This window comes from Stenella coeruleoalba, assembly GCF_951394435.1.
Source record: "Stenella coeruleoalba genome assembly, contig: scaffold_102, whole genome shotgun sequence".
NCBI lineage: Eukaryota > Metazoa > Chordata > Mammalia > Artiodactyla > Delphinidae > Stenella > Stenella coeruleoalba.
The window spans coordinates 343,421-370,420 of NW_027645966.1; the positions used below are offsets into that span (position 1 = coordinate 343,421).

At 43.8% G+C, this 27,000-nt stretch overlaps 1 long non-coding RNA gene across 11 annotated transcripts in view; it reads left to right on the forward strand.

Moving 5' to 3' along the window:
- Window positions 1–27,000, forward strand: part of LOC307181428 — a 914,212-nt gene that overhangs the window by 342,747 nt on the left and 544,465 nt on the right. Inside the window, exon 5 of one of the 11 annotated variants that reach the window (XR_013826756.1) lies at window positions 20,642–20,697. The exons of the other annotated variants lie outside the window; for them this stretch is intronic. This is a non-coding gene — a long non-coding RNA (uncharacterized lncRNA). Of the gene's footprint in view, window positions 1–20,641; window positions 20,698–27,000 lie in introns of those variants that run through there. 11 annotated transcript variants of the gene reach the window in all.

Below are 27,000 nucleotides of genomic sequence, written 5' to 3' on the forward strand. Positions count from 1 at the left end.
AATTTGAGACCCTGTTCTGTTCTGTAATTCAGTTCCTGTGTAGCCAAGTTTCCATTCCGTGTATTACTTGTATCTTATGATGTTTCTTTTTCTGTGTGACTTATTTCAGTTAGAATCATCATACCTGAATCCACTCATTGTGCTGCTAAGGGCCTGATGACACAGATTTCATTGTTGAGTGATATTGCTTTGTAAGTAAATACCACAACTTCTTTATCCATTTTTCACTTTCTGCGATGTTGAACTTGTACTGTAAACGAGGTTCTTGTAAACAGAGCCGTTCCAAACTTTGGGGTGGCTGTGTCTTTTTCATTTTAATTTCCCTTATCTATAGGACCATAAGTGGAAGTGCCCTAGGTTCTGTTGCTTTGTTTTTTAGATGTTTCAGGAAACACCATACACTTCTCCCGAGTGGTTGTTGGCAATTTACATCCCGCCCATCAGCATAACAAGGCTCCCAGTTCTCCATGGCCTGTCCTGCCTTTCTGGATTTTACACTTTTTTCAGATGGCCCTTTTGACCGGGGGGAAGTGAGACTTCATTGTAGTGCAGATTTCCTTTGCAACCTTGCTTGGTTGGCCAAAAAGGGCGTATGCGTTTTTTCCTGAATATATTCAGGAAAAAACGCATACGCCCTTTTTGGCCAAGTGCATCATTGTGGACGTTCTGCCTCTTTTCCTATGCTTTCAATGCAATTCCAGTCTACCTCCTGAAATCGGTTTCCTGCAATTCTGCCCCGCTTTCAAGTCCTCTTGGCAGCCTTACTTCAGTCTATTTTTGGACGATAGCTGTCATTTATAACTCTGCAGGTTTGTGAATTACAGTGCCCCTGAGCTCCTTTCTTCAACTCGCTTTCTTTTCAGCTGGCCGCAACACCGCAGGATGGCTTCAGGCCCTAATCTGGTTCCGGTACGGCACGCTGAGCCTTTGGTTATTTCCTCTTCCTGGTGGGAAATGAGAGTTAAATTTGCCCGTCCAGACACCTCCAGCTAGCCTCTCATTGGTTCTCGCTATTCCTGTTCATCTTCCGCAGAAATTGCAAACTGGGCCAAACAGGAGGTTAAAGGCGCTGACTCTCCAAGTGGGGAGAGTGTTAGTAAAGCGGCTGGAATGTTGCACCCGAGTACCAGGGGAGGAAAACTGAGACATATTTGAACACGTCTCCCGTTCACATGGTTGATCATACTTGGGTTCCACATGCATGTTTTAGCTGAAGGAAGAATACCTTAAACGTGGAGAGTTGAGACCCGTGTAATGGGTACCATGCAATATGACTTCAAAGGGTCTTCATTTGCTCACCTAACCTCTCCAATCCTATCACTGCTGCGTTTATGCCCCTGTACACATGCTTGATTCTCTTTTGGAGACATAGCAATCCATAGGTTTTAAGATACTTACTAGTCAGGTACATTCTTAGGCGTTTAATATGGGGTTTTGAGTCCATTTCGTTGAGCAAGGAGTAGCTCTTGTCTATTCCATATTTGGCTTAAGGAAATTTATCTGTGCTCATTTCAATCTCTGGTTTTATGCAGCACCCCAACTCACCTTTCCCCTTAAGCAAGCATAAGTTGGTTTTCTAAATTTGAGAACCTGTTCTGTTTTGGAATGCAGTTCCTGTGTAGCCAAGTTTACATTCCGTGTATTAGTGATATCTTATGATGTTTCTTTTTCTGTGTGACTTATTTCAGTTAGAATCATCGTACCTGAATCCACTCATTATGCTGCTACGGGCCTGATGACATAGATTTCATTGCTGAGTGATAGTGCATTGTACGTAAGTACCACAAGTTCTTTATCCATTTTTCACTTTCTGTGATATTGAACTTGTACGGTAAACGAGGTTCTTGTAAACGGAGGCGTCCCAAACTTTGGGGTGGCTGTGTCTTTTTGATTTTAATTTCCCTAAGCTATAGGACCATAAGTGGCAGAGCCCTAGGCTCTGTTGCTTTGTTTTTTAGATGTTTCAGGAAACACCATACACTTCTCCCGAGTGTCTGTCGGCAATTTACATCCCGCCCATCAGCATAACAAGGCTCCCAGTTCTCCATGGCCTGTCCTGCCTTTCTGGATTTTACACTTTTTTCAGATGGCCCTTTTGACCGGGGGGAAGTGAGACTTCATTGTAGTGCAGATTTCCTTTGCAAGCTTGCTTGGTTGGCCAAAAAGGGCGTACGTGTTTTTTCCTGAATATATTCAGGAAAAAACGCGTACGCCCTTTTTGGCCAAGTGCATCATTGTGGACGTTCTGCCTCTTTTCCTATGCTTTCAATGCAATTCCAGTCTACCTCCTGAAATCGGTTTCCTGCAATTCTGCCCTGCTTTCAAGTCCTCTTGGCAGCCTTACTTCAGTCTATTTTTGGACGATAGCTGTCATTTATAACTCTGCAGGTTTGTGAATTACAGTGCCCCTGAGCTCCTTTCTTCAACTCGCTTTCTTGTGAGCTGGCCACAACACCGCAGGATGGCTTCAGGCCCTAATCTGGTCCCGGCCCGGCATGCTGAGCCTTTGGTTAATTCCTCTTCCTGGTGGGAAATGAGAGTTAAATTTGCCCGTCCAGACACCTCCAGCTAGCCTCTCATTGGTTCTCGCTATTCCTGTTCATCTTCCGCAGAAATTGCAAACTGGGCCAAACAGGAGGTTAAAGGGACTGACTCTCCAAGTGGGGAGAGTGTTAGTAAAGCGTCTGGAATGTTGCACCCGAGTACCAGGGGAGGAAAACTGAGACATATTTGAACACGTCTCCCGATCACATGGTTGATCATACTCTAGGTTCCACATGCATGTTTTAGCTGAAGGAAGAATACCTTAAACCTGGGTAGTTGAAACCCGTGGAATGGGTACCATGCAATATGACTTCAAAGGGTCTTCATTTGCTCACTGAACCTCTCCAATCCTATCACTGCTGTGTTTATGCCCCTGTACACATGCTTGATTCTCTTTCGGAGACATAGCAATCCATAGGTTTTAAGATACTTTCAAGTCACGTACATTCTTAGGCGTTTAATATGCGGTGTTGAGTCCATTTCGTTGAGCAAGGAGTAGCTCTTGTCTATTCCATATTTGGCTTAAGGAACTTTATCTGTGCTCATTTCAATCTCTGGTTTTATGCAGCACCCCAACTCACCTTTACCCTTAAGCAAGCATAAGTTGGTTTTCTAAATTTGAGACCCTGTTCTGTTCTGTAATTCAGTTCCTGCGTAGCCAAGTTTACATTCCGTGTATTACTGATATCTTATGATGTTTCTTTTTCTGTGTGACTTACTTCAGTTAGAATCATCATACCTGAATCCACTCATTGTGCTGCTAAGGGCCTGATGACACAGATTTCATTGCTGAGTGATATTGCTTTGTAAGTAAATACCACAACTTCTTTATCCATTTTTCACTTTCTGCGATGTTGTACTTGTACTGTAAACGAGGTTCTTGTAAACAGAGCCGTTCCAAACTTTGGGGTGGCTGTGTCTTTTTGATTTTAATTTCCCTAAGCTATAGGACCATATGTGGAAGTGCCCTAGGTTCTGTTGCTTTGTTTTTTAGATGTTTCAGGAAACACCATACACTTCTCCCGAGTGGTTGTTGGCAATTTACATCCCGCCCATCAGCATAACAAGGCTCCCAGTTCTCCATGGCCTGTCCTGCCTTTCTGGATTTTACACTTTTTTCAGATGGCCCTTTTGACCGGGGGGAAGTGAGACTTCATTGTAGTGCAGATTTCCTTTGCAAGCTTGCTTGGTTGGCCAAAAAGGGCGTATGCGTTTTTTCCTGAATATATTCAGGAAAAAATGCATACGCCCTTTTTGGCCAAGGGCATCATTGTGGACGTTCTGCCTCTTTTCCTATGCTTTCAATGCAATTCCAGTCTACCTCCTGAAATCGGTTTCGTGCAATTCTGCCCCGCTTTCAAGTCCTCTTGGCAGCCTTACTTCAGTCTATTTTTGGACGATAGCTGTCATTTATAACTCTGCAGGTTTGTGAATTACAGTGCCCCTGAGCTCCTTTCTTCAACTCGCTTTCTTGTGACCTGGCCGCAACACCGCAGGATGGCTTCAGGCCCTAATCTGGTTCTGGCATGGCACGCTGAGCCTTTGGTTAATTCCTCTTCCTGGTGGGAAATGAGAGTTAAATTTGCCCGTCCAGACACCTCCAGCTAGTCTCTCATTGGTACTCGCTATTCCTGTTCATTTTCCACAGAAATTGCAAACTGGGCCAAACAGGAGGTTAAAGGGACTGACTTTCCAAGTCGGGAGAGTGTTAGTTAAGTGTCTGGAATGTTGCACCCGAGTACCAGGATACGAAAACTGAGACATATTTGAACACGTCTCCCGATCACATGGTTGATCATACTCTAGGTTCCACATGCATGTTTTAGCTGAAGGAAGAATACCTTAAACCTGGGTAGTTGAAACCCGTGGAATGGGTACCATGCAATATGACTTCAAAGGGTCTTCATTTGCTCACCGATCCTCTCCAATCCTATCACTTCTGCGTTTATGCCCCTGTACACATGCTTGATTCTCTTTCGGAGACATAGCAATCCATAGGTTTTAAGATACTTACAAGTCAGGTACATTCTTAGGCGTTTAATATGCGGTGTTGAGTCCATTTCGTTGAGCAAGGAGTAGCTCTTGTCTATTCCATATTTGGCTTAAGGAACTTTATCTGTGCTCATTTCAATCTCTGGTTTTATGCAGCACCCAAACTCACCTTTACCCTTAAGCAAGCATAAGTTGTTTTTCTAAATTTGAGACCCTGTTCTATTCTGTAATTCAGTTCCTGTGTAGCCAAGTTTCCATTCCGTGTATTACTGATATCTTATGATGTTTCTTTTTCTGTGTGACTTATTTCAGTTAGAATCATCATACCTGAATCCACTCATTGTGCTGCTAAGGGCCTGATGACACAGATTTCATTGCTGAGTGATATTGCTTTGTAAGTAAATACCACAACTTCTTTATCCATTTTTCACTTTCTGTGATGTTGAACTTGTACTGTAAATGAGGTTCTTGTAAACAGAGGCGTCCCAAACTTTGGGGTGGCTGTGTCTTTTTAATTTTAATTTCCCTAAGCTATAGGACCATAAGTGGCAGTGCCCTAGGCTCTGTTGCTTTGTTGTTTAGATGTTTCAGGAAACACCATACACTTCTCCCGAGTGTCTGTTGGCAATTTACATCCCGCCCATCAGCATAACAAGGCTCCCAGTTCTCCATGGCAAGTCCTGCCTTTCTGGATTTTACACTTTTTTCAGATGGCCCTTTTGACCGGGGGGAAGTGAGACTTCATTGTAGTGCAGATTTCCTTTGCAAGCTTGCTTGGTTGGCCAAAAAGGGCGTATGCGTTTTTTCCTGAATATATTCAGGAAAAAACGCATACGCACTTTTTGGCCAAGTGCATCATTGTGGACGTTCTGCCTCTTTTCCTATGCTTTCAATGCAATTCCAGTCTACCTCCTGAAATCGGTTTCCTGCAATTCTGCCCCACTTTCAAGTCCTCTTGGCAGCCTTACTTCAGTCTATTTTTGGACAATAGCTGTCATTTATAACTCTGCAGGTTTGTGAATTACAGTGCCCCTGAGCTCCTTTCTTCAACTCGCTTTCTTGTGACCTGGCCGCAACACCGCAGTATGTCTTCAGGCCCTAATCTGGTTCTGGCATGGCACGCTGAGCCTTTGGTTAATTCCTCTTCCTGGTGGGAAATGAGAGTTAAATTTGCCCATCCAGACACCTCCAGCTAGTCTCTCATTGGTTCTCGCTATTCCTATTCATCTTCCACAGAAATTGCAAACTGGGCCAAACAGGAGATTAAAGTGACTGACTCTCCAAGTGGGGAGAGTGTTAGTAAAGCGTCTGGAATGTTGCACCCGAGTACCAGGGTACGAAAACTGAGACATATTTGAACACGTCTCCCGATCACATGGTTGATCATACTCTAGGTTCCACATGCATGTTTTAGCTGAAGGAAGAATACCTTAAACCTGGGTAGTTGAAACCCGTGGAATGGGTACCATGCAATATGACTTCAAAGGGTCTTCATTTGCTCACCGAACCTCTCCAATCCTATCACTGCTGCGTTTATGCCCCTGTACACATGCTTGATTCTCTTTCGGAGACATAGCAATCCATAGGTTTTAAGATACTTACTAGTCAGGTACATTGTTAGACGTTTAATATGCGGTGTTGAGAGCATTTTGTTGAGCAAGGAGTAGCTCTTGTCTATTCCATATTTGGCTTAAGGAACTTTATCTGTGCTCATTTCAATCTCTGGTTTTATGCAGCACCCCAACTCACCTTTCCCCTTAAGCAAGCATAAGTTGGTTTTCTAAATTTGAGACCCTGTTCTGTTCTGTAATTCAGTTCCTGTGTAGCCAAGTTTACATTCCGTGTATTACTGATATCTTATGATGTTTCCTTTTCTGTGTGCCTTATTTCAGTTAGAATCATCATACCTGAATCCACTCATTGTGCTGCTAAGGGCCTGATGACACAGTTTTCATTGCTGAGTGATATTGCTTTGTAAGTAAATACCACAACTTCTTTATCCATTTTTCACTTTCTGCGATGTTGAACTTGTACTGTAAACGAGGTTCTTGTAAACAGAGCCGTTCCAAACTTTGGGGTGGCTCTGTCTTTTTGATTTTAATTTCCCTAAGCTATAGGACCATAAGTGGAAGTGCCCTAGGCTCTGTTGCTTCGTTTTTTAGATGTTTCAGGAAACACCATACACTTCTCCAGAGTGGCTGTTGGCAATTTACATCCCGCCCATCAGCATAACAAGGCTCCCAGTTCTCCATGGCCTGTTGACTTTCTGGATTTTACACTTTTTTCAGATGGCCCTTTTGACCGGGGGGAAGTGAGACTTCATTGTAGTGCAGATTTCCTTTGCAAGCTTGCTTGGTTGGCCAAAAAGGGCGTATGCGTTTTTTCCTGAATATATTCAGGAAAAAACGCATACGCCCTTTTTGGCCAAGTGCATCATTGTGGACGTTCTGCCTCTTTTCCTATGCTTTCAATGCAATTCCAGTCTACCTCCTGAAATCGGTTTCCTGCAATTCTGCCCCGCTTTCAAGTCCTCTTGGCAGCCTTACTTCAGTCTATTTTTGGACGATAGCTGTCATTTATAACTCTGCAGGTTTGTGAATTACAGTGCCCCTGAGCTCCTTTCTTCAACTCGCTTTCTTGTGAGCTGGCCGCAACACCGCAGGATGGCTTCAGGCCCTAATCTGGTTCCGGTACGGCACGCTGAGCCTTTGGTTATTTCCTCTTCCTGGTGGGAAATGAGAGTTAAATTTGCCCGTTCAGACACCTCCAGCTAGCCTCTCATTGGTTCTCGCTATTCCTGTTCATCTTCCGCAGAAATTGCAAACTGGGCCAAACAGGAGGTTAAAGGCGCTGACTCTCCAAGTGGGGAGAGTGTTAGTAAAGCGTCTGGAATGTTGCACCCGAGTACCAGGGTACGAAAACTGAGACATATTTGAACACGTCTCCCGATCACATGGTTGATCATACTCTAGGTTCCACATACATGTTTTAGCTGAAGGAAGAATACCTTAAACCTGGGTAGTTGAAACCCGTGGAATGGGTACCATGCAATATGACTTCAAAGGTTCTTCATTTGCTCACGAACCTCTCCAATCCTATCACTGCTGCGTTTATGCCCCTGTACACATGCTTGATTCTCTTTCGGAGACATAGCAATCCATAGGTTTTAAGATACTTACTAGTCAGGTACATTCTTAGGCATTTAATATGCAGTGTTGAGTCCATTTCGTTGAGCAAGGAGTAGCTCTAGTCTATTCCATTTTTGGCTTAAGGAACTTTATCTGTGCTCATTTCAATCTCTGGTTTTATGCAGCACCCCAACTCACCTTTCCCCTTAAGCAAGCATAAGTTGGTTTTCTAAATTTGAGACCCTGTTCTGTTCTGTAATTCAGTTCCTGTGTAGCCAAGTTTCCATTCCGTGTATTACTGATATCTTATGATGTTTCTTTTTCTGTGTGACTTATTTCAGTTAGAATCATCATACCTGAATCCACTCATTGTGCTGCTAAGGGCCTGATGACACAGATTTCATTGCTGAGTGATATTGCTTTGTAAGTAAATACCACAACTTCTTTATCCATTTTTCACTTTCTGCGATGTTGAACTTGTACTGTAAACGAGGTTCTTGTAAACAGAGCCGTTCCAAACTTTGGGGTGGCTGTGTCTTTTTGATTTTAATTTCCTTAATCTATAGGACCATAAGTGGAAGTGCCCTAGGCTCTGTTGCTTTGTTTTTTAGATGTTTCAGGAAACACCATACACTTCTCCCAAGTGTCTGTTGGCAATTTACATCCCGCCCATCAGCATAACAAGGCTCCCAGTTCTCCATGGCCTGTCCTGCCTTTCTGGATTTTACACTTTTTTCAGATGGCCCTTTTGACCGGGGGGAAGTGAGACTTCATTGTAGTGCAGATTTCCTTTGCAAGCTTGCTTGTTTGGCCAAAAAGGGCGTATGCGTTTTTTCCTGAATATATTCAGGAAAAAACGCATACGCCCTTTTTGGCCAAGTGCATCATTGTGGACGTTCTGCCTCTTTTCCTATGCTTTCAATGCAATTCCAGTCTACCTCCTGAAATCGGTTTCCTGCAATTCTGCCCCGCTTCAAGTCCTCTTGGCAGCCTTACTTCAGTCTATTTTTGGACGATAGCTGTCATTTATAACTCTGCAGGTTTGTGAATTACAGTGCCCCTGAGCTCCTTTCTTCAACTCGCTTTCTTGTGAGCTGGCCGCAACACCGCAGGATGGCTTCAGGCCCTAATCTGGTTCCGGCACGGCACGCTGAGCCTTTGGTTAATTCCTCTTCCTGGTGGGAAATGAGAGTTAAATTTGCCCGTCCAGACACCTCCAGCTAGCCTCTCATTGGTTCTCGCTATTCCTGTTCATCTTCCGCAGAAATTGCAAACTGTGCCAAACAGGAGGTTAAAGGCGCTGACTCTCCAAGTGGGGAGAGTGTTAGTAAGGCATCTGGAATGTTGTACCCGAGTACCAGGGGAGGAAAACTGAGACATATTTGAACACGTCTCCCGATCACATGGTTGATCATACTCTGTGTTCCACATGCATGTTTTAGCTGAAGGAAGAATACCTTAAACCTGTGTAGTTGAAACCCGTGGAATGGGTACCATGCAATATGACTTCAAAGGGTCTTCATTTGCTCACGAACCTCTCCAATCCTATCACTGCTGCGTTTATGCCCCTGTACACATGCTTGATTCTCTTTCGGAGACATAGCAATCCATAGGTTTTAAGATACTTACTAGTCAGGTACATTCTTAGGCGTTTAATATGCGGTGTTGAGTCCATTTCGTTGAGCAAGGAGTAGCTCTTGTCTATTCCATATTTGGCTTAAGGAACTTTATCTGTGCTCATTTCAATCTCTGGTTTTATTCAGCACCCCAACTCACCTTTCCCCTTAAGCAAGCATAAGTTGGTTTTCTAAATTTGAGACCCTGTTCTGTTCTGTAATTCAGTTCCTGTGTAGCCAAGTTTCCATTCCGTGTATTACTGATATCTTATGATGTTTCTTTTTCTGTGTGACTTATTTCAGTTAGAATCATCATACATGAATGCACTCATTGTGCTGCTAAGGGCCTGATGACATAGATTTCATTGCTGAGTGATATTGCTTTGTAAGTAAATACCACAACTTCTTTATCCATTTTTCACTTTCTGCGATGTTGAACTTGTACTGTAAACGGGGTTCTTGTAAACAGAGGCGTCCCAAACTTTGGGGTGGCTGTGTCTTTTTGATTTTAATTTCCCTAAGCTCTAGGACCATAAGTGGCAGTGCCCTAGGCTCTGTTGCTTTGTTTTTTAGATGTTTCAGGAAACACCATACACTTCTCCCAAGTGGTTGTTGGCAATTTACATCCCGCCCATCAGCATAACAAGGCTCCCAGTTCTCTATGGCCTGTCCTGCCTTTCTGGATTTTACACTTTTTTCAGATGGCCCTTTTGACCGGGGGGAAGTGAGACTTCATTGTAGTGCAGATTTCCTTTGCAAGCTTGCTTGGTTGGCCAAAAAGGGCGTATGCGTTTTTTCCTGAATATATTCTGGAAAAAACGCATACGCCCTTTTTGGCCAAGTGCATCATTGTGGACGTTCTGCCTCTTTTCCTATGCTTTCAATGCAATTCCAGTCTACCTCCTGAAATTGGTTTCCTGCAATTCTGCCCCGCTTTCAAGTCCTCTTGGCAGCCTTACTTCAGTATATTTTTGGACGATTGCTGTCATTTATAACTCTGCAAGTTTGTGAATTACAGTGCCCCTGAGCTCCTTTCTTCAACTCGCTTTCTTTTGAGCTGGCCGCAACACCGCAGGAGGGCTTCAGGCCCTAATCTGGTTCCGGTACGGCACGCTGAGCCTTTGGTTATTTCCTCTTCCTGGTGGGAAATGAGAGTTAAATTTGCCCGTCCAGACACCTCCAGCTAGCCTCTCATTGGTTCTCACTATTCCTGTTCATCTTCCGCAGAAATTGCAAACTGTGCCAAACAGGAGGTTAAAGGTGCTGACTCTCCAAGTGGGGAGAGTGTTAGTAAAGCGTCTGGAATGTTGCACCCGAGTACCAGGGGAGGAAAACTGAGACATATTTGAACACGTCTCTCGATCACACGGTTGATCATACTCTGGGTTCCACATGCATGTTTTAGCTGAAGGAAGAATACCTAAAACCTGGGTAGTTGAAACCCGTGGAATGGGTAACATGCAATATGACTTCAAAGGGTCTTCATTTGCTCACCGAACCTCTCCAATCCTACCACTGCTGCGTTTATGCCCCTGTACACATGCTTGATTCTCTTTCGGAGACATAGCAATCCATAGGTTTTAAGATACTTACTAGTCAGGTACATTCTTAGGCGTTTAATATGCGGTGTTGAGTCCATTTCGTTGAGCAAGGAGTAGCTCTTGTCTATTCCATATTTGGCTTAAGGAACTTTATCTGTGCTCATTTCAATCTCTGGTTTTATGCAGCACCCCAACTCACCTTTCCCCTTAAGCAAGCATAAGTTGGTTTTCTAAATTTGAGACCCTGTTCTGTTCTGTAATTCAGTTCCTGTGTAGCCAAGTTTACATTCCGTGTATTACTGATATCTTATGAGGTTTCTTTTTCTGTGTGACTTATTTCAGTTAGAATCATCATACCTGAATCCACTCATTGTGCTGCTAAGGGCCTGATGACACAGATTTCATTGCTGAGTGATATTGCTTTGTAAGTAAATACCACAACTTCTTTATCCATTTTTCACTTTCTGCGATGTTGAACTTGTACTGTAAACGAGGTTCTTGTAAACAGAGCCATTCCAAACTTTGGGGTGGCTGTGTCTTTTTGATTTTAATTTCCCTAAGCTATAGGACCATAAGTGGAAGTGCCCTAGGTTCTGTTGCTTTGTTTTTTAGATGTTTCAGGAAACACCATACACTTCTCCCCAGTGGTTGTTGGAAATTTACATCCCGCCCATCAGCATAACAAGGCTCCCAGTTCTCCATGGCCTGTCCTGCCTTTCTGGATTTTACACTTTTTTCAGATGGCCCTTTTGACCGGGGGGAAGTGAGACTTCATTGTAGTGCAGATTTCCTTTGCAAGCTTGCTTGGTTGGCCAAAAAGGGCGTATGCGTTTTTTCCTGAATATATTCAGGAAAAAACGCATACGCCCTTTTTGGCCAAGTGCATCATTGTGGACGTTCTGCCTCTTTTCCTATGCTTTCAATGCAATTCCAGTCTACCTCCTGAAATCGGTTTCCTGCAATTCTGCCCCGCTTTCAAGTCCTCTTGGCAGCCTTACTTCAGTCTATTTTTGGACGATAGCTGTCATTTATAACTCTGCAGGTTTGTGAATTACAGTGCCCCTGAGCTCCTTTCTTCAACTCGCTTTCTTGTGAGCTGGCCGCAACACCGCAGGATGGCTTCAGGCCCTAATCTGGTTCCGGCACGGCACGCTGAGCCTTTGGTTAATTCCTCTTCCTGGTGGGAAATGAGAGTTAAATTTGCCCGTCCAGAAACCTCCAGCTAGCCTCTCATTGGTTCTCGCTATTCCTGTTCATCTTCCGCAGAAATTGCAAACTGTGCCAAACAGGAGGTTAAAGGCGCTGACTCTCCAAGTGGGGAGAGTGTTAGTAAGGCGTCTGGAATGTTGTACCCGAGTACCACGGGAGGAAACCTGAGACATATTTGAACACGTCTCCCGATCACATGGTTGATCATACTCTGGGTTCCACATGCATGTTTTAGCTGAAGGAAGAATACCTTAAACCTGGGTAGTTGAAACCCGTGGAATGGGTACCATGCAATATGACTTCAAAGGGTCTTCATTTGCTCACCAAACCTCTCCAATCCTATCACTGCTGCGTTTATGTCCCTGTACACATGCTTGATTCTCTTTCGGAGACATAGCAATCCATAGGTTTTAAGATACTTACTAGTCAGGTACATTCTTAGGCGTTTAATATGCGGTGTTGAGTCCATTTCGTTGAGCAAGGAGTAGCTCTTGTCTATTCCATATTTGGCTTAAGGAACTTTATCTGTGCTCATTTCAATCTCTGGTTTTATGCAGCACCCCAACTCACCTTTCCCCTTAAGCAAGCATAAGTTGGTTTTCTAAATTTGAGACCCTGTTCTGTTCTGTAATTCAGTTCCTGTGTAGCCAAGTTTACATTCCGTGTATTACTGATATCTTATGATGTTTCTTTTTCTGTGTGACTTATTTCAGTTAGAATCATCATACCTGAATCCACTCATTGTGCTGCTAAGGGCCTGATGACACAGATTTCATTGCTGAGTGATATTGCTTTGTAAGTAAATACCACAACTTCTTTATCCATTTTTCACTTTCTGCGATGTTGAACTTGTACTGTAAACGAGGTTCTTGTAAACAGAGCCGTTCCAAACTTTGGGGTGGCTGTGTCTTTTTGATTTTAATTTCCCTAAGCTATAGGACCATAAGTGGAAGTGCCCTAGGTTCTGTTGCTTTGTTTTTTAGATGTTTCAGGAAACACCATACACTTCTCCCCAGTGGTTGTTGGAAATTTACATCCCGCCCATCAGCATAACAAGGCTCCCAGTTCTCCATGGCCTGTCCTGCCTTTCTGGATTTTACACTTTTTTCAGATGGCCCTTTTGACCGGGGGGAAGTGAGACTTCATTGTAGTGCAGATTTCCTTTGCAAGCTTGCTTGGTTGGCCAAAAAGGGCGTATGCGTTTTTTCCTGAATATATTCAGGAAAAAACGCATACGCCCTTTTTGGCCAAGTGCATCATTGTGGACGTTCTGCCTCTTTTCCTATGCTTTCAATGCAATTCCAGTCTACCTCCTGAAATCGGTTTCCTGCAATTCTGCCCCGCTTTCAAGTCCTCTTGGCAGCCTTACTTCAGTCTATTTTTGGACGATAGCTGTCATTTATAACTCTGCAGGTTTGTGAATTACAGTGCCCCTGAGCTCCTTTCTTCAACTCGCTTTCTTGTGAGCTGGCCGCAACACCGCAGGATGGCTTCAGGCCCTAATCTGGTTCCGGCACGGCACGCTGAGCCTTTGGTTAATTCCTCTTCCTGGTGGGAAATGAGAGTTAAATTTGCCCGTCCAGAAACCTCCAGCTAGCCTCTCATTGGTTCTCGCTATTCCTGTTCATCTTCCGCAGAAATTGCAAACTGTGCCAAACAGGAGGTTAAAGGCGCTGACTCTCCAAGTGGGGAGAGTGTTAGTAAGGCGTCTGGAATGTTGTACCCGAGTACCACGGGAGGAAAACTGAGACATATTTGAACACGTCTCCCGATCACATGGTTGATCATACTCTGGGTTCCACATGCATGTTTTAGCTGAAGGAAGAATACCTTAAACCTGGGTAGTTGAAACCCGTGGAATGGGTACCATGCAATATGACTTCAAAGGGTCTTCATTTGCTCACCAAACCTCTCCAATCCTATCACTGCTGCGTTTATGTCCCTGTACACATGCTTGATTCTCTTTCGGAGACATAGCAATCCATAGGTTTTAAGATACTTACTAGTCAGGTACATTCTTAGGCGTTTAATATGCGGTGTTGAGTCCATTTCGTTGAGCAAGGAGTAGCTCTTGTCTATTACATATTTGGCTTAAGGAACTTTATCTGTGCTCATTTCAATCTCTGGTTTTATGCAGCACCCCAACTCACCTTTCCCCTTAAGCAAGCATAAGTTGGTTTTCTAAATTTGAGACCCTGTTCTGTTCTGTAATTCAGTTCCTGTGTAGCCAAGTTTACATTCCGTGTATTACTGATATCTTATGATGTTTCTTTTTCTGTGTGACTTATTTCAGTTAGAATCATGTTACCTGAATCCACTCATTGTCCTGCTAAGGGCCTGATGACATAGATTTCATTGCTGAGTGATATTGCTTTGTAAGTAAGTACCACAACTTCTTTATCCATTTTTCACTTTCTGCGATGTTGAACTTGTACTGTAAACGAGGTTCTTGTAAACAGAGCCGTCCCAAACTTTGGGGTGGCTGTGTCTTTTTTATTTTAATTTCCCTAAGCTATAGGACCATAAGTGGCAGTGCCCTAGGCTCTGTTGCTTTGTTTTTTAGATGTTTCAGGAAACACCATACACTTCTCCCGAGTGTCTGTTGGCAATTTACATCCCGCCCATCAGCATAACAAGGCTCCCAGTTCTCCATGGCCTGTCCTGCCTTTCTGGATTTTACACTTTTTTCAGATGGCCCTTTTGACCGGGGGGAAGTGAGACTTCATTGTAGTGCAGATTTCCTTTGCAAGCTTGCTTGGTTGGCCAAAAAGGGCGTATGCGTTTTTTCCTGAATATATTCAGGAAAAAACGCATACGCCCTTTTTGGCCAAGTGCATCATTGTGGACGTTCTGCCTCTTTTCCTATGCTTTCAATGCAATTCCAGTCTACCTCCTGAAATCGGTTTCCTGCAATTCTGCCCCGCTTTCAAGTCCTCTTGGCAGCCTTACTTCAGTCTATTTTTGGACGATAGCTGTCATTTATAACTCTGCAGGTTTGTGAATTACAGTGCCCCTGAGCTCCTTTCTTCAACTCGCTTTCTTGTGAGCTGGCCGCAACACCGCAGGATGGCTTCAGGCCCTAATCTGGTTCCGGCACGGCACGCTGAGCCTTTGGTTAATTCCTCTTCCTGGTGGGAAATGAGAGTTAAATTTGCCCGTCCAGAAACCTCCAGCTAGCCTCTCATTGGTTCTCGCTATTCCTGTTCATCTTCCGCAGAAATTGCAAACTGTGCCAAACAGGAGGTTAAAGGCGCTGACTCTCCAAGTGGGGAGAGTGTTAGTAAGGCGTCTGGAATGTGGTACCCGAGTACCACGGGAGGAAAACTGAGACATATTTGAACACGTCTCCCGATCACATGGTTGATCATACTCTGGGTTCCACATGCATGTTTTAGCTGAAGGAAGAATACCTTAAACCTGGGTAGTTGAAACCCGTGGAATGGGTACCATGCAATATGACTTCAAAGGGTCTTCATTTGCTCACCGAACCTCTCCAATCCTATCACTGCTGCGTTTATGTCCCTGTACACATGCTTGATTCTCTTTCGGAGACATAGCAATCCATAGGTTTTAAGATACTTACTAGTCAGGTACATTCTTAGGCGTTTAATATGCGGTGTTGAGTCCATTTCGTTGAGCAAGGAGTAGCTCTTGTCTATTCCATATTTGGCTTAAGGAACTTTATCTGTGCTCATTTCAATCTCTGGTTTTATGCAGCACCCCAACTCACCTTTCCCCTTAAGCAAGCATAAGTTGGTTTTCTAAATTTGAGACCCTGTTCTGTTCTGTAATTCAGTTCCTGTGTAGCCAAGTTTACATTCCGTGTATTACTGATATCTTATGAGGTTTCTTTTTCTGTGTGACTTATTTCAGTTAGAATCATCATACCTGAATCCACTCATTGTGCTGCTAAGGGCCTGATGACACAGATTTCATTGCTGAGTGATATTGCTTTGTAAGTAAGTACCACAACTTCTTTATCCATTTTTCACTTTCTGCGATGTTGAACTTGTACTGTAAACGAGGTTCTTGTAAACAGAGGCGTCCCAAACTTTGGGGTGGCTGTGTCTTTTTGATTTTAATTTCCCTAAGCTATAGGACCATAAGTGGCAGTGCCCTAGGCTCTGTTGCTTTGTTTTTTAGATGTTTCAGGAAACACCATACACTTCTCCCGAGTGGTTGTTGGCAATTTACATCCCGCCCATCAGCATAACAAGGCTCCCAGTTCTCCATGGCCTGTCCTGCCTTTCTGGATTTTACACTTTTTTTCAGATGGCCCTTTTGACCGGGGGGAAGTGAGACTTCATTGTAGTGCAGATTTCCTTTGCAAGCTTGCTTGGTTGGCCAAAAAGGGCGTATGCGTTTTTTCCTGAATATATTCAGGAAAAAACGCATACGCCCTTTTTGGCCAAGTGCATCATTGTGGACGTTCTACCTCTTTTCCTATGCTTTCAATGCAATTCCAGTCTACCTCCTGAAATCGGTTTCCTGCAATTCTGCCCCGCTTTCAAGTCCTCTTGGCAGCCTTACTTCAGTATATTTTTGGACGATAGCTGTCATTTATAACTCTGTAGGTTTGTGAATTACAGTGCCCCTGAGCTCCTTTCTTCAACTCGCTTTCTTTTGAGCTGGCCGCAACACCGCAGGATGGCTTCAGGCCCTAATCTGGTTCCGGCCCAGCATGCTGAGCCTTTGGTTAATTCCTCTTCCTGGTGGGAAATGAGAGTTAAATTTGCCCATCCAGACACCTCCAGCTAGCCTCTCATTGGTTCTCGCTATTCCTGTTCATCTTCCGCAGAAATTGCAAACTGGGCCAAACAGGAGGTTAAAGGGACTGACTCTCCAAGTCGGGAGAGTGTTAGTAAAGCGTCTGGAATGTTGCACCCGAGTACCAGGGGAGGAAAACTGAGACATATTTGAACACGTCTCCCGTTTACGTGGTTGATCATACTCTGGGTTCCACATGCATGTTTTAGCTGAAGGAAGAATACCTTAAACCTGGGTAGTTGAAACCCGTGGAATGGGTACCATGCAATATGACTTCAAAGGGTCTTCATTTGCTCACGAACCTCTCCAATCCTATCACTGCTGCGTTTATGCCCCTGTACACATGCTTGATTCTCTTTCGGAGACATAGCAATCCATAGGTTTTAAGATACTTACTAGTCAGGTACATTCTTAGGCGTTTAATATGCGGTGTTGAGTCCATTTCGTTGAGCAAGGAGTAGCTCTTGTCTATTCCATATTTGGCTTAAGGAACTTTATCTGTGCTCATTTCAATCTCTGGTTTTATGCAGCACCCCAACTCACCTTTCCCCTTAAGCAAGCATAAGTTGTTTTTCTAAGTTTGAGACCCTGTTCTGTTCTGTAATTCAGTTCCTGTGTAGCCAAGTTTCCATTCCGTGTATTACTGATATCTTATGATGTTTCTTTTTCTGTGTGACTTATTTCAGTTAGAATCATCATACCTGAATCCACTCATTGTGTTGCTAAGGGCCTGATGACATAGATTTCATTGCTGAGTGATATTGCTTTGTAAGTAAATACCACAACTTCTTTATCCATTTTTCACTTTCTGTGATGTTGAACTTGTATTGTAAACGGGGTTCTTGTAAGCAGAGGCGTCCCAAACTTTGGGGTGGCTGTGTCTTTTTGATTTTAATTTCCCTAAGCTATAGGACCATAAGTGGAAGTGCCCTAGGCTCTGTTGCTTTGTTTTTTAGATGTTTCAGGAAACACCATACACTTCTCCCGAGTGTCTGTTGGCAATTTACATCCCGCCCATCAGCATAACAAGGCTCCCAGTTCTCCATGGCCTTTCCTGCCTTTCTGGATTTTACACTTTTTTCAGATGGCCCTTTTGATTGGGGGGAAGTGAGACTTCATTGTAGTGCAGATTTCCTTTGCAAGCTTGCTTGGTTGGCCAAAAAGGGCGTATGCGTTTTTTCCTGAATATATTCAGGAAAAAACGCATATGCCCTTTTTGGCCAAGTGCATCATTGTGGACGTTCTGCCTCTTTTCCTATGCTTTCAATGCAATTCCAGTCTACCTCCTGAAATTGGTTTCCTGCAATTCTGCCCCGCTTTCAAGTCCTCTTGGCAGCCTTACTTCAGTATATTTTTGGACGATAGCTGTCATTTATAACTCTGCAAGTTTGTGAATTACAGTGCCCCTGAGCTCCTTTCTTCAACTCGCTTTCTTTTGAGCTGGCCGCAACACCGCAGGATGGCTTCAGGCCCTAATCTGGTTCCGGCACGGCACGCTGAGCCTTTGGTTAATTCCTCTTCCTGGTGGGAAATGAGAGTTAAATTTGCCCGTCCAGACACCTCCAGCTAGCCTCTCATTGGTTCTCGCTATTCCTGTTCATCTTCCGCAGTATTGCAAACTGTGCCAAACAGGAGGTTAAAGGCGCTGACTCTCCAAGTGGGGAGAGTGTTAGTAAGGCATCTGGAATGTTGTACCCGAGTACCACGGGAGGAAAACTGAGACATATTTGAACACGTCTCCCGATCACATGGTTGATCATACTCTGTGTTCCACATGCATGTTTTAGCTGAAGGAAGAATACCTTAAACCTGGGTAGTTGAAACCCGTGGAATGGGTACCATGCAATATGACTTCAAAGGGTCTTCATTTGCTCACGAACCTCTCCAATCCTATCACTGCTGCGTTTATGCCCCTGTACACATGCTTGATTCTCTTTCGGAGACATAGCAATCCATAGGTTTTAAGATACTTACTAGTCAGGTACATTCTTAGGCGTTTAATATGCGGTGTTGAGTCCATTTCGTTGAGCAAGGAGTAGCTCTTGTCTATTCCATATTTGGCTTAAGGAACTTTATCTGTGCTCATTTCAATCTCTGGTTTTATGCAGCACCCCAACTCACCTTTCCCCTTAAGCAAGCAGAAGTTGGTTTTCTAAGTTTGAGACCCTGTTCTGTTCTGTAATTCAGTTCCTGTGTAGCCAAGTTTACATTCCATGTATTACTGATATCTTATGATGTTTCTTTTTCTGTGTGACTTATTTCAGTTAGAATCATCATACCTGAATGCACTCATTGTGCTGCTAAGGGCCTGATGACATAGATTTCATTGCTGAGTGATATTGCTTTGTAAGTAAATACCACAACTTCTTTATCCATTTTTCACTTTCTGCGATGTTGAACTTGTACTGTAAACGAGGTTCTTGTAAACAGAGCCTTTCCAAACTTTGGGGTGGCTGTGTCTTTTTGATTTTAATTTCCCTAAGCTATAGGACCATAAGTGGAAGTGCCCTAGGTTCTGTTGCTTGGTTTTTTAGATGTTTCAGGAAACACCATACACTTCTCCCCAGTGGTTGTTGGCAATTTACATCCCGCCCATCAGCATAACAAGGCTCCCAGTTCTCCATGGCCTGTCCTGCCTTTCTGGATTTTACACTTTTTTCAGATGGCCCTTTTGACCGGGGGGAAGTGAGACTTCATTGTAGTGCAGATTTCCTTTGCAAGCTTGCTTGGTTGGCCAAAAAGGGCATATGCGTTTTTTCCTGAATATATTCAGGAAAAAACGCATACGCCCTTTTTGGCCAAGTGCATCATTGTGGACGTTCTGCCTCTTTTCCTATGCTTTCAATGCAATTCCAGTCTACCTCCTGAAATCGGTTTCCTGCAATTCTGCCCCGCTTTCAAGTCCTCTTGGCAGCCTTACTTCAGTCTATTTTTGGACGATAGCTGTCATTTATAACTCTGCAGGTTTGTGAATTACAGTGCCCCTGAGCTCCTTTCTTCAACTCGCTTTCTTGTGACCTGGCCGCAACACCGCAGGATGGCTTCAGTCCCTAATCTGGTTCCGGTACGGCACGCTGAGCCTTTGGTTATTTCCTCTTCCTGGTGGGAAATGAGAGTTAAATTTGCCCGTCCAGACACCTCCAGCTAGCCTCTCATTGGTTCTCGCTATTCCTGTTCATCTTCCGAAGAAATTGCAAACTGTGCCAAACAGGAGGTTAAAGGCGCTGACTCTCCAAGTGGGGAGAGTGTTAGTAAAGCGTCTGGAATGTTGCACCCGAGTACCAGGGGAGGAAAACTGAGACATATTTGAACACGTCTCCCGATCACATGGTTGATCATACTCTGGGTTCCACATGCATGTTTTAGCTGAAGGAAGAATACCTAAAACCTGGGTAGTTGAAACCCGTGGAATGGGTACCATGCAATATGACTTCAAAGGGTCTTCATTTGCTCACCGAACCTCTCCAATCCTACCACTGCTGCGTTTATGCCCCTGTACACATGCTTGATTCTCTTTCGGAGACATAGCAATCCATAGGTTTTAAGATACTTACTAGTCAGGTACATTCTTAGGCGTTTAATATGCGGTGTTGAGTCCATTTCGTTGAGCAAGGAGTAGCTCTTGTCTATTCCATATTTGGCTTAAGGAACTTTATCTGTGCTCATTTCAATCTCTGGTTTTATGCAGCACCCCAACTCACCTTTTCCCTTAAGCAAGCATAAGTTGGTTTTCTAAATTTGAGACCCTGTTCTGTTCTGTAATTCAGTTCCTGTGTAGCCAAGTTTACATTCCGTGTATTACTGATATCTTATGAGGTTTCTTTTTCTGTGTGACTTATTTCAGTTAGAATCATCATACCTGAATCCACTCACTGTGCTGCTAAGGGCCTGATGACACAGATTTCATTGCTGAGTGATATTGCTTTGTAAGTAAATACCACAACTTCTTTATCCATTTTTCACTTTCTGCGATGTTGAACTTGTACTGTAAACGAGGTTCTTGTAAACAGAGCCGTTCCAAACTTTGGGGTGGCTGTGTCTTTTTGATTTTAATTTCCCTAAGCTATAGGACCATAAGTGGAAGTGCCCTAGGTTCTGTTGCTTTGTTTTTTAGATGTTTCAGGAAACACCATACACTTCTCCCCAGTGTTTGTTGGCAATTTACATCCCGCCCATCAGCATAACAAGGCTTCCAGTTCTCCATGGCCTGTCCTGCCTTTCTGGATTTTACACTTTTTTCAGATGGCCCTTTGGACCGGGGGGAAGTGAGACTTCATTGTAGTGCAGATTTCCTTTGCAAGCTTGCTTGGTTGGCCAAAAAGGGCGTATGCGTTTTTTCCTGAATATATTCAGGAAAAAACGCATACGCCCTTTTTGGCCAAGTGCATCATTGTGGACGTTCTGCCTCTTTTCCTATGCTTTCAATGCAATTCCAGTCTACCTCCTGAAATCGGTTTCCTGCAATTCTGCCCCGCTTTCAAGTACTCTTGGCAGCCTTACTTCAGTATATTTTTGGACGATAGCTGTCATTTATAACTCTGTAGCTTTGTGAATTACAGTGCCCCTGAGCTCCTTTCTTCAACTCGCTTTCTTTTCAGCTGGCCGCAACACCGCAGGATGGCTTCAGGCCCTAATCTGGTTCCGGCCCGGCATGCTGAGCCTTTGGTTAATTCCTCTTCCTGGTGGGAAATGAGAGTTAAATTTGCCCATCCAGACACCTCCAGCTAGCCTCTCATTGGTTCTCGCTATTCCTGTTCATCTTCCGCAGAAATTGCAAACTGGGCCAAACAGGAGGTTAAAGGGACTGACTCTCCAAGTCGGGAGAGTGTTAGTAAAGCGTCTGGAATGTTGCACCCGAGTACCAGGGGAGGAAAACTGAGACATATTTGAACACGTCTCCCGTTTACATGGTTGATCATACTCTGGGTTCCACATGCATATTTTAGCTGAAGGAAGAATACCTTAAACCTGGAGAGTTGAGACCCGTGTAATGGGTACCATGCAATATGATTTCAAAGGGTCTTCATTTGCTCACCGAACCTCTCCAATCCTATCACTGCTGCGTTTATGCCCCTGTACACATGCTTGATTCTCTTTCGGAGACATAGCAATCCATAGGTTTTAAGATACTTACTAGTCAGGTACATTCTTAGGCGTTTAATATGCGGTGTTGAGTCCATTTCGTTGAGCAAGGAGTAGCTCTTGTCTATTCCATATTTGGCTTAAGGAAATTTATCTGTGCTCATTTCAATCTCTGGTTTTATGCAGCACCCCAACTCACCTTTCCCCTTAAGCAAGCATAAGTTGGTTTTCTAAGTTTGAGACCCTGTTCTGTTCTGTAATTCAGTTCCTGTGTAGCCAAGTTTCCATTCTGTGTATTACTGATATCTTATGATGTTTCTTTTTCTGTGTGACTTATTTCAGTTAGAATCATCATACCTGAATCCACTCATTGTGCTGCTAAGTGCCTGATGACATAGATTTCATTGCTGAGTGATATTGCTTTGTAAGTAAATACCACAACTTCTTTATCCATTTTTCACTTTCTGCGATGTTGAACTTGTACTGTAAACGGGGTTCTTGTAAACAGAGGCGTCCCAAACTTTGGGGTGGCTGTGTCTTTTTGATTTTAATTTCCCTAAGCTATAGGAGCATAAGTGGCAGTGCCCTAGGCTCTGTTGCTTTGTTTTTTAGATGTTTCAGGAAACACCATACACTTCTCCCGAGTGGTTGTTGGCAATTTACATCCCGCCCATCAGCATAACAAGGCTCCCAGTTCTCCATGGCCTGTCCTGCCTTTCTGGATTTTACACTTTTTTCAGATGGCCCTTTTGACCGGGGGGAAGTGAGACTTCATTGTAGTGCAGATTTCCTTTGCAAGCTTGCTTGGTTGGCCAAAAAGGGCGTATGCGTTTTTTCCTGAATATATTCAGGAAAAAACGCATACGCCCTTTTTGGCCAAGTGCATCATTGTGGACGTTCTGCCTCTTTTCCTATGCTTTCAATGCAATTCCAGTCTACCTCCTGAAATTGGTTTACTGCAATTCTGCCCCACTTTCAAGTCCTCTTGGCAGCCTTACTTCAGTATATTTTTGGACGATAGCTGTCATTTATAACTCTGCAGGTTTGTGAATTACAGTGCCCCTGAGCTCCTTACTTCAACTCGCTTTCTTTTGAGCTGGCCGCAACACCGCAGGATGGCTTCAGGCCCTAATCTGGTTCCGGTACGGCACGCTGAGCCTTTGGTTATTTCCTCTTCCTGGTGGGAAATGAGAGTTAAATTTGCCCGTCCAGACACCTCCAGCTAGCCTCTCATTGGTTCTCGCTATTCCTGTTCATCTTCCGCAGAAATTACAAACTGGGTCAAACAGGAGGTTAAAGGCGCTGACTCTCCAAGTGGGGAGAGTGTTAGTAAAGCGTCTGGAATGTTGCACCCGAGTACCAGGGGAGGAAAACTGAGACATATTTGAACACGTCTCCCGATCACATGGTTGATCATACTCTGGGTTCCACATGCATGTTTTAGCTGAAGGAAGAATACCTAAAACCTGGGTAGTTGAAACCCGTGGAATGGGTACCATGCAATATGACTTCAAAGGGTCTTCATTTGCTCACCGAACCTCTCCAATCCTACCACTGCTGCGTTTATGCCCCTGTACACATGCTTGATTCTCTTTCGGAGACATAGCAATCCATAGGTTTTAAGATACTTACTAGTCAGGTACATTCTTAGGCGTTTAATATGCGGTGTTGAGTCCATTTCGTTGAGCAAGGAGTAGCTCTTGTCTATTCCATATTTGGCTTAAGGAACTTTATCTGTGCTCATTTCAATCTCTGGTTTTATGCAGCACCCCAACTCACCTTTCCCCTTAAGCAAGCATAAGTTGCTTTTCTAAATTTGAGACCCTGTTCTGTTCTGTAATTCAGTTCCTGTGTAGCCAAGTTTACATTCCGTGTATTACTGATATCTTATGATGTTTCTTTTTCTGTGTGACTTATTTCAGTTAGAATCATCATACCTGAATCCACTCATTGTGCTGCTAAGGGCCTGATGACACAGATTTCATTGCTGAGTGATATTGCTTTGTAAGTAAATACCACAACTTCTTTCTCCATTTTTCACTTTCTGCGATGTTGTACTTGTACTGTAAACGAGGTTCTTGTAAACAGAGCCGTTCCAAACTTTGGGGTGGCTGTGTCTTTTTGATTTTAATTTCCCTAAGCTATAGGACCATAAGTGGAAGTGCCCTAGGCTCTGTTGCTTTGTTTTTTAGATGTTTCAGGAAACACCATACACTTCTCCCGAGTGTCTGTTGGTAATTTACATCCCGCCCATCAGCATAACAAGGCTCCCAGTTCTCCATGGCCTGTCCTGCCTTTCTGGATTTTACACTTTTTTCATATGGCCCTTTTGACCGGGGGGAAGTGAGACTTCATTGTAGTGCAGATTTCCTTCGCAAGCTTGCTTGGTTGGCCAAAAAGGGCGTATGCGTTTTTTCCTGAATATATTCAGGAAAAAACGCATACGCACTTTTTGGCCAAGTGCATCATTGTGGACGTTCTGCCTCTTTTCCTATGCTTTCAATGCAATTCCAGTCTACCTCCTGAAATCGGTTTCCTGCAATTCTGCCCCGCTTTCAAGTCCTCTTGGCAGCCTTACTTCAGTCTATTTTTGGACGATAGCTGTCATTTATAACTCTGCAGGTTTGTGAATTACAGTGCCCCTGAGCTCCTTTCTTCAACTCGCTTTCTTGTGACCTGGCCGCAACACCGCAGGATGGCTTCAGGCCCTAATCTGGTTCTGGCACGGCATGCTGAGCCTTTGGTTAATTCCTCTTCCTGGTGGGAAATGAGAGTTAAATTTGCCCATTCAGACACCTCCAGCTAGCCTGTCATTGGTTCTCGCTATTCCTGTTCATCTTCCGCAGAAATTGCAAACTGGGCCAAACAGGAGGTTAAAGGCACTGACTCTCCAAGTCGGGAGAGTGTTAGTAAAGCGTCTGGAATGTTGCACCCGAGTACCAGGGTACGAAAACTGAGACATATTTGAACACGTCTCCCGATAACATGGTTGATCATACTCTAGGTTCCACATGCATGTTTTAGCTGAAGGAAGAATACCTTAAACCTGGGTAGTTGAAACCCGTGGAATGGGTACCATGCAATATGACTTCAAAGGGTCTTCATTTGCTCACGAACCTCTCCAATCCTATCACTGCTGCGTTTATGCCCCTGTACACATGCTTGATTCTCTTTCGGAGACATAGCAATCCATAGGTTTTAAGATACTTACTAGTCAGGTACATTCTTAGGCGTTTAATATGCGGTGTTTAGTCCATTTCGTTGAGCAAGGAGTAGCTCTTGTCTATTCCATATTTGGCTTAAGGAACTTTATCTGTGCTCATTTCAATCTCTGGTTTTATGCAGCACCCCAACTCACCTTTCCCCTTAAGCAAGCATAAGTTGGTTTTCTAAATTTGAGACCCTGTTCTGTTCTGTAATTCAGTTCCTGTGTAGCCAAGTTTCCATTGCGTGTATTACTGATATCTTATGATGTTTCTTTTTCTGTGTGACTTATTTCAGTTAGAATCATCATACCTGAATCCACTCATTGTGCTGCTAAGGGCCTGATGACACAGATTTCATTGCTGAGTGATATTGCTTTGTAAGTAAATACCACAACTTCTTTATCCATTTTTCACTTTCTGCGATGTTGAACTTGTACTGTAAACGAGGTTCTTGTAAACAGAGGTGTTCCAAACTTTGGGGTGGCTGTGTCTTTTTGATTTTAATTTCCCTAAGCTATAGGACCATAAGTGGCAGTGCCCTAGGCTCTGTTGCTTTGTTTTTTAGATGTTTCAGGAAACACCATACACTTCTCCCCAGTGGCTGTTGGCAATTTACATCCCGCCCATCAGCATAACAAGGCTCCCAGTTCTCCATGGCCTGTCCTGCCTTTCTGGATTTTACACTTTTTTCAGATGGCCCTTTTGACCGGGGGGAAGTGAGACTTCATTGTAGTGCAGATTTCCTTTGCAAGTTTGCTTGGTTGGCCAAAAAGGGCGTATGCGTTTTTTCCTGAATATATTCAGGAAAAAACGCATACGCCCTTTTTGGCCAAGTGCATCCTTGTGGACGTTAGGCCTCTTTTCCTATGCTTTCAATGCAATTCCAGTCTACCTCCTGAAATCGGTTTCCTGCAATTCTGCCCCGCTTTCAAGTCCTCTTGGCAGCCTTACTTCAGTATATTTTTGGACGATAGCTGTCATTTATAACTCTGCAGGTTTGTGAATTACAGTGCCCCTGAGCTCTTTCTTCAACTCGCTTTCTTGTGAGCTGGTCGCAACACCGCAGGATGGCTTCAGGCCCTAATCTGGTTCCGGCACGGCACGCTGAGCCTTTGGTTATTTCCTCTTCCTGGTGGGAAATGAGAGTTAAATTTGCCCGTCCAGACACCTCCAGCTAGTCTCTCATTGGTTCTCGCTATTCCTGTTCATCTTCCGCAGAAATTGCAAACTGGGCCAAACAGGAGGTTAAAGGCGCTGACTCTCCAAGTCGGGAGAGTGTTAGTAAAGCGTCTGGAATGTTGCACCCGAGTACCAGGGGAGGAAAACTGAGACATATTTGAACACGTCTCCCGTTCACATGGATGATCATACTCTGGGTTCCACATGCATGTTTTAGCTGAAGGAAGAATACCTTAAACCTGGGTAGTTGAAACCCGTGGAATGGGTACCATGCAATATGACTTCAAAGGGTCTTCATTTGCTCACCGAACCTCTCCAATCCTATCACTGCTGCGTTTATGCCCCTGTACACATGCTTGATTCTCTTTCGGAGACATAGCAATCCATAGGTTTTAAGATACTTACTACTCAGGTACATTCTTAGGCGTTTAATATGCGGTGTTGAGTCCATTACGTTGAGAAAGGAGTAGCTCTTGTCTATTCCATATTTGGCTTAAGGAACATTATCTGTGCTCATTTCAATCTCTGGTTTTATGCAGCACCCCAACTCACCTTTACCCTTAAGCAAGCATAAGTTGGTTTTCTAAATTTGACACCCTGTTCTGTTCTGTAATTCAGTTCCTGTGTAGCCAAGTTTCCATTCCGTGTATTAGTGATATCTTATGATGTTTCTTTTTCTGTGTGACTTATTTCAGTTAGAATCATCATACCTGAATCCACTCATTGTGCTGCTAAG